The sequence below is a fragment of the Lolium rigidum genome, chromosome 1 (genome assembly GCF_022539505.1).
Source record: "Lolium rigidum isolate FL_2022 chromosome 1, APGP_CSIRO_Lrig_0.1, whole genome shotgun sequence".
In the NCBI taxonomy this organism is placed as follows: domain Eukaryota; kingdom Viridiplantae; phylum Streptophyta; class Magnoliopsida; order Poales; family Poaceae; genus Lolium; species Lolium rigidum.
The window spans coordinates 197,585,418-197,593,958 of NC_061508.1; positions in this window are offsets into that span (position 1 = coordinate 197,585,418).

An 8,541-nucleotide genomic window follows, 5' to 3' on the forward strand; every position below is an offset into this window, starting at 1 on the left:
GTTCAACAAAATTATTAAGATGGGCAGCAGCATCATCGGAACTAATTCCAGAAAATTGATTGTTCATGACAAGATTCAAGAAAGCGAGTTTAATTTCGAAGAATTCTGCTGTAGTAGCAGGTGGAGCAATAGGTGTGCATAAGAAATCATTATTATTTGTGGTTGTGAAGTCACACAACTTAGTATTTTCAGGGGTAGCCATTTTAGCAATAGTAAATAAAGCAAACTAGATAAAGTAAATGCAAGTAAACTAATTTTTTTGTGTTTTCGATATAGCAAACAAGATAGCAAATAAAGTAAAACTAGCAACTAATTTTTTTGTATTTTGATTTAGTGCAGCAAACAAAATAGTAAATAAAACTAAGCAAGACAAAAACAAAGTAAAGAGATTGAGAAGTGGAGACTCCCTTGCAGCGTGTCTTGATCTCCCCGGCAACGGCGCCGTGAAAATATGCTTGATGGCGTGTATTTCACACGTTCGTTGGGCAACCCCAAGAGGAAGGTATGATCAGCACATCAGCAAGTTTTCCCTCGAAAGAAACCAAGGTTTATCGAACCAGGAGGAGCCAAGAAGCACGTTGAAGGTTGATGGCGGCGGGATGTAGTGCGGCGCAACACCGGAGATTCCGGCGCCAACGTGGAACCCGCACAACACAACCAAAGTACTTTGCCCCAACGAAACAAAGTGAGGTTGTCAATCTCACCGGCTTGCTGTAACAAAGGATTAACCGTATTGTGTGGAAGATGATTGTTTGCGAGAGAAAACAGTAAAAACAAGTATTGCAAGTAGATTGTATTTCAGTAAAGAGAATTGGACCGGGGTCCACAGTTCACTAGAGGTGTCTCTCCCATAAGACGAACAAGCATGTTGGGTGAACAAATTACAGTTGGGCAATTGACAAATAAAGAGAGCATGACCATGCACATACATATCATGATGAGTATAGTGAGATTTAATTGGGCATTACGACAAAGTACATAGACCGCCATCCAACTGCATCTATGCCTAAAAAGTCCACCTTCAGGTTATCATCCGAACCCCTCCAGTATTAAGTTGCTAACAACAGACAATTGCATTAAGTATGGTGCGTAATGTAATCAACAACTACATCCTTAGACATAGCATCAATGTTTTATGCCTAGTGGCAACAGCACAACACAACCTTAGAACTTTCTGTCACTGTCCCAGGTGTCAATGCAGGCATGAACCCACTATCGAGCATAAGTACTCCCTCTTGGAGTTAAAAGTAAAAACTTGGCCAGAGCCTCTACTAGAAACGGAGAGCATGCAAGATCATAAACAACACATAAGCATAACTTTGATAATCAACATAACAAGTATTCTCTATTCATCGGATCCCAACAAACGCAACATATAGAATTACGGATAGATGATCTTGATCATGATAGGCAGCTCACAAGATCCGACAATGATAGCACAATGGGGAGAAGACAACCATCTAGCTACTGCTATGGACCCATAGTCCAGGGGTAGACTACTCACTCATCACTCCGGAGGCGACCATGGCGGTGTAGAGTCCTCCGGGAGATGATTCCCCTCTCCGGCAGGGTGCCGGAGGCGATCTCCGGGATCCCCCGAGATGGGATCGGCGGCGACGGCGTCTCGCAATGTTTTCCGTATCGTGGCTCTCGGTACTGGGGGTTTCGTCACGGAGGCTTTAAGTAGGCGGAAGGGCAAGTCGAGAGGCGGCACGGGGGGCCCGCACCATAGGCCGGCACGGCCAGGGGTGGGGCCGCGCCGCCCTAGGGTTTGGCCACCCCGTGGCCCCTCTTCGTCTCGTCTTCGGTCTTCTGGAAGCTTCGTGAGAAAATAGGCCTCTGGGCTTTTATTTCGTCCAATTCCGAGAATATTTCTTTACTAGGATTTCTGAAACCAAAAACAGCAGAAAACAAAGAATCGGCACTTCGGCATCTTGTCAATAGGTTAGTTCCAGAAAATGCACGAATATGACATAAAGTGTGCATAAAACATGTAGATAACATCAATAATGTGGCATGGAACACAAGAAATTATCGATACGTTGGAGACGTATCAACAGTTCTTCACACCCCAAAAATAAAGTAAGTTCATCATGTTGATTAGGAGTAATTTCATCATCACAATACAAATTTGCAGCACTCATTGGGTTCAAATTATCATTGGAGGAGCATTGAAAATTAAAATGACCCACTTCGTGGCAAACTTCACAAATAAAAGGATAGAGGGCACAAACTTTTTTACCAAGATCATCTAGAGCCCTAAACCACTTTCTAGTTTTTTCATTAGCATGATGGATACAATATTCATCTTTGATTTGATTAATTCCACAAGGTCTATGTATTCCACAAAAATTAACATGCTTATAGGAAATAGCATTCTTAGGAGTTTGAGCATGCTTATTGCAATAATTAACAACAATTTCATTCTTCATGCAAGCCTCTTTAAAAGGTTCATGATACTTATCAAAATTCTTTTTAGGCAATTCAAAATGAGAAGCAAAGGCTTTATAAAGATATGCAGCAACTTGAGAGTCAAGACCATAAGTAGCACTCATATTTCGAAATTTATCGGTATCCATAAAAGCTTCAATGCATTCATAATCATAATTTATACCTGACTCTTTACCTTTGTCGTTCTCCCATCCTTCGAGCGTTCTCCTCAATCCGATCAAGAAGATCCCACCTAGCTTCAACCTCCTTGCTTGTGAAAGATCCCTCCGAACGAGGCATCCGGATAGTCCTTGTGTTGTCCTGAAAGCCTCGCATAAAAATTATTAACAATAACATTATGGGGGAGCTCATGAATGGGACATTTGAGCATTAGTGACTTCAATCTCCCCCACGCTTGAGAAATACTCTCTCCATCACGAGGATAAAAGTTATAAATGTAATTCCTATCAATATGCACTTCATGAGGAGGATAAAATTTAGAATAAAAGAGAGGTACAATTTCCTCCCAACCAAGAGAATGACTATTCTTCAACAATTTATACCAATGCACCGCTTTACCAGACAGCGAAAAAGAGAATAGCTTCTTCCTCACTTCATCCATAGAGATACCTGCACACTTGAATAACCCGCATAATTCATGCAAAAAACAGTAAATGATCTCCAGGATGGACAGTTCCATCCCCTTCATAGCGGTTATCAATAACACGTTCAATAATTTTCATAGGTATTTTATACGGAATACTTTCAGCAGGTGGATTTAAAATATCAGAAGCATTGTTAGAGTTATCGCATATGGGATATAAAGCATTATCAGAGCAAAATATTTCTTCCAAAGCCGAGGAGCAAAAAAGATTATTTTTATATAAACTAGCTTCCCCAAGCTTAGACTTCTCCATAGCATTAGCATTAATTGCATTCATACTAATAACATTGCTACTATCATGTAGATAAGGTTCCACAGGTTTTTTAATTTTCGCATCAAACAATTCATATCTTAACTCAGGAAATAGATTAAAAAGCTCATTGTTGTTTTCCATTATGCCTAACTAGTGAAAAATAAAAACAAGAAACAAAAAGATGCAATTGCAGGATCTAAAGGAAATAGCTTCGAGTACTTACAACAGCGAAAATAGCTTAGTAGCCGAGATCCGGAGTGTGAGTACCTTTTACCTTTCCTCCCCGGCAACGGCGCCGTGAAAATAGCTTGATGTCTACGGGAGCTTCTATTCTTGTAGACGAGTGTTGGGCCTCCAAGAGCAGAGGTTTGTAGAACAGCAAGCAAATTTCCCTTAAGTGGATCACCCAAGGTTTATCGATCTCGGGGAGGAAGAGGTCAAAGATATCCCACTCATGCAACCCTGCAACCACAAAGCAAGAAGTCTCTTGTGTCCCCAACACACCTAAGAGGTGCACTAGTTCGGCGAAGAGATAGTGAAATACAGGTGGTATGAATAAGCAGTAGCAACGGCACCAGAAAAGTGCTTTGCCCAGGACAATAAACAAGCAGTAGTAACGCAGCAGTAGTAACGCAGTAAAACAGTAAACCAACAGAGATTCGATGCTTGGAAGCAAGGCCCAGGGATCCTGCTTTCACTAGTGGACACTCTCAACAATGATCACATAATAGGACTACTCTACACTCTTTTGTTGGATGATGAACACCGCTAACTGTGTAGGATTACACGAACCCTCAATGCCGGAGTTAACAAGCTCCACAATATTCAATGTTCATATTTAAATAACCTTAGAGTGTAAGATAGATCAACACAATTACACCAAGAACTAACATAGCATGCACACTCGTCACCATCATACCATGAAGGAGGCATAGATCACATCAATACTATCATAGCAATAGTTAACTTCATAATCTACAAGAGATTACAATCATAGCCTACGCCAAGTACTAACACGGATGCACACACCGTCACCATTACACCGTGCGGGAGGAATACAACTACTTTAATAACATCACTAGAGTAGCACATAGAATAGTAGTGATACAAAACTCATATGAATCTCAATCATGTAAAGCAGCTCATGAGATTATTGTATTGAGGTACATGGGAGAGAGATTAACCACATAGCTACAGCGGAGCCCTCAGCCTCGGGGTGGATTACTCCCTCCTCATCATGGAGGCAGCGATGGCGGTGAAGACGGCGGTGGAGATGGCTCCGGGGCAATTCCCCGTCCCGGCAGGGTGCCGGAACAGAGAGTTCTGTCCCCCGAATTGGAGTTTCGCGACGGTGGCGGTGCCCCTGGAGTCTTTCTGGAGTTTCGTCAAGAGGTACTGCATTTTTAGGTCGAAAGGGGTTATATAGGCGAAGAGGCGGCGCAGGAGGGCTGACAGGGTGGCCCCACCCTAGGCCGGCGCGGCCAGGGTCTGGCCCGCGCCGCCTTATGGTGTGGTGGCCCCCTGGCCCCTCTCCGACTCTTCTTCGGTGTTCGGAGCCTTCCGGGAAAAATAGGAGGTTTGGCGTTGATTTCGTCCAATTCCGAGAATATTGCCCGAACAGCCTTTCCGGAACCAAAAACAGCAGAACAACAGAATCGGCCTTTCGGCATCTCGTCAATAGGTTAGTTCCGGAAAACGCATAATAATGACATAAAGTGTGAACAAAACATGTCGGTATTGTCATAAAACAAGCATGGAACATCAGAAATTATAGATACGTTGGAGACGTATCAAGCCCCCGCCACCGCCATGCCACACGGGCTTTGCCCGGCGACACCTCCGGCGGCGGCGGCGAGGGGAGGGAGGGGCTGGAGTGGGCGGGAGGCCGGTGAGGAGGGCTCCCCGGAGTGGCGCGGCGCAGCCACCCGGGGAGGGTTAGGTCGGGATTTTTTTCCTTACTCGTGTGTATGGGACTGTGGGGAGAGGGAAAGACGAGACTATAGCTTGATTGACACAAAAAAAAGCCTCACCACCACTAATAAAACGACACTCTCTACCGTCTCCAGTAGTATGCTAAACCCATACATGGTGATGTGGTTAGGACATTGTTACTTGTTAACCGACGTGCACACATAAGTGTATAGTTTTCTTTTAGTCGTACGCAAGCTTATATACTGTCGGTTCTAGAGAACCACAACAATTATGTAATCATCCACCGAGTTGACGTTGTTTTCCATCTTCCGTCCTAATCTTTTCTAATCATGGATACATTTGATGACATGTGTGGTCATTCTTGCGATATACGTACCCAACAGTTTAGAAACACGAAATAGGCAGGATTAGATGATTCCACCCACATAGAATGTACATAGACTATAGTCTATCAAATATCTCTAGAAACTAAAAAGCATGAGCGGCCACCGAGCCCAGACAAATTTAATGAGTTGTAACATCGTTATTCCGCTACACGTATGCCCAAGACAGATGGATATCCACATCTCATACGTGGCAACACACGTATATCATTTGATGATCTGTAACACAATAAGCATGATTATATCGATCATGCCACACACACACACACATACCACGTATAGACTATGATCATTCGGATATCTACAAAAACTGAAATACAGCTGCCAACAAGCCTACACACATTTGATTATATGTACAGTCATTTTTCCGGGACACGTATAATCTCAATTGTTGAGAATCACGATGACTAGAAAACTGGTTAGATTTATTAATTTGTATCCCTATACGCTTCATATGATGTATATCCATCCATACTTATGTGCATACCAAAGCATCTCCATTAATGCGGTACATTTACTGCCATTATTGTTTGGATAGACAAACAAAGGAAACTAATGATAACTTGATTAATTGACACCCAAAAGTCTTGCCATCGACAATATAGGTTAAGGGAAATGTCGCCCCTCCATGCTTCATGAAGTTCGAAACATCTAGTGTTTTTCTTGGTCATACATAGGCTACTATGCCATCGACAATGTAGTTTAGGCACAAGCCACCCGCCATTATAGATTCATGGAATTAGAAGCATTTATTATTTGTTTTGAGAGCAATGCTAAACGACCAAGAAATAGATTAGTTCTCAATTAGTTGCAAACCACTTGTAAGTGTCAGCTGGAGGGACCAACTAATTTTTTTAAGTTTGGGCCATATGTTAGTTTGGTCACCCCAAAGCTTCACCATTGCTATGAAACGACGATCTCTATAGTCTCCAATAGCATGGTATACCCCATACACCATGATGCCATTAGGGCATTGTGATTTGTTAAGAGATACACCTAGAAGCGTATTATTTTATTTTAGTCGTACGCAAGCTTATATACTATCGGCTCTAGAGAACCATTGTGGTTATGTAATCATCCAACGAGTTCACACCCTTTTCCTTCTTCCGCCGTAATATTTTTCAATCCCAACCACACATGATGATATGTGTTGTCGTTCTTCCTCAAAAACACGAAATATGCAGGATTAGAAGGTCCCACCCATATACAATGTACAATGACTATAGTCCATCAAATATCTCTAGAAACCAAAAATAATGAGGCGCCACCTAGCCCAATCAAATTTGATGACTAGTAACGTCGCTATTCTGCTACACATATGCCCAAGACAGATGGATATCTACATCTCATACGTGGCCGCACACATGTATCATTTGATGATCTGTAAAACAATAGGCAGGATTTGATCGATGATGCCACACACATACCGTGTAAAACGACGACGATCATTCAGATATCTACAAGAAACTGAAAGCCATCAGCCTAGACACATTTGATGATATGTGTCGTCATTCTTCTGGTACACGTACCCAACAGTTCAGAAACACGAAATAGGTAGGATTATATGATCCCACCCACATACAATGTATAATGACTATAGTCTATCTGACATCTCTAGAAACCAAAAAGCATGAGCAACCACTGATCCCAACCACATTTGATGACTCATAACGTCGTTCTTCCGCTACATATATGCCCAAGATAGATGGATATCTACATCTCGTACGTGGACACATGCGTATATCATTTGATGATATGTAACACAATAGGCAGGATTAGATCGAAGATGCCACACACACATACAATGTACAATGAACATGATCATTCGGATATGTACAAAAACTGAAATCGCACCATAATATGTACAGTCATTCTTCCGAGACACGTATAACCTCCTTTGTTGAGAATCACGGTGACTAGAAAACTGGTTTAGATTCATTAAGTTGTCTCCCTATATGCTTCATATGAAGTATATCCATCCATGCTCAAGTGCATATCTAAGCATGTCCATCCATGTACGTACATGTAGTGTCATTTTTTTGGACAGAGAAACAAAGAAAACTATTAACTTGACCGACACCCAAAAATCTTGCCACCAGCAATGTATCATAAGGCCCAAGCCGTCCACCATTTGTGCTTCATGCAGTCATAATAGGCGTTTTTATTTGTTAGCGATCTACGCCAAACGAGAAATAGCTTAGTTCTCGATTAGTTGAAGCCCACTAGTAAGTGTTGTTGGAGATATGTCCGAGAGGCAATAATAAAGTGGTTATTATTATATCTTTGTGTTTATGATAGATATTTAAATATCATGTTATAATTGCATTAATTGGAAACATTGATACATGTGTGGTTTGTAAATAAACCGGAATCCCTAGTAAGCACCTTGTTTAACTAGCTTGTTGATTAATTGATGATCAAGATTTTCTGATCATGAACATTGGATGTTGTTAGTAACAAGTAATGATATGATGGACACACACCCATAGTAAGCATAGAAATAAGATCAAGTTATTAAGTTCGTATTGCTGTAGCTCTCAAATGCATAGTAACCTAATATTTTGACTATGAGATCATGTTAATCACTAACACCGGAGGAATACTTGGATGACATTAAACACCGCTTCGTAACCGGGAGGTTATAAAGGTGGCATTGGGTACTCTGAAAGTGAGAGTTAAAGCTCATGGATCAAGAGTGGGATTTTTCCATCCAAATGATGGAGAGATATACTCTGGGCCCTCTCGGTGACATGGCATCCAACTAGCTTTCAAGCATGTGACTAGGTCACAAGGGATGTCGTATAACGAAATGAGTAAAGAGTACTTATCAGTAGCGAGACTAAACTAGGTATAGAGATACCGATCATCGAATCTCGGAT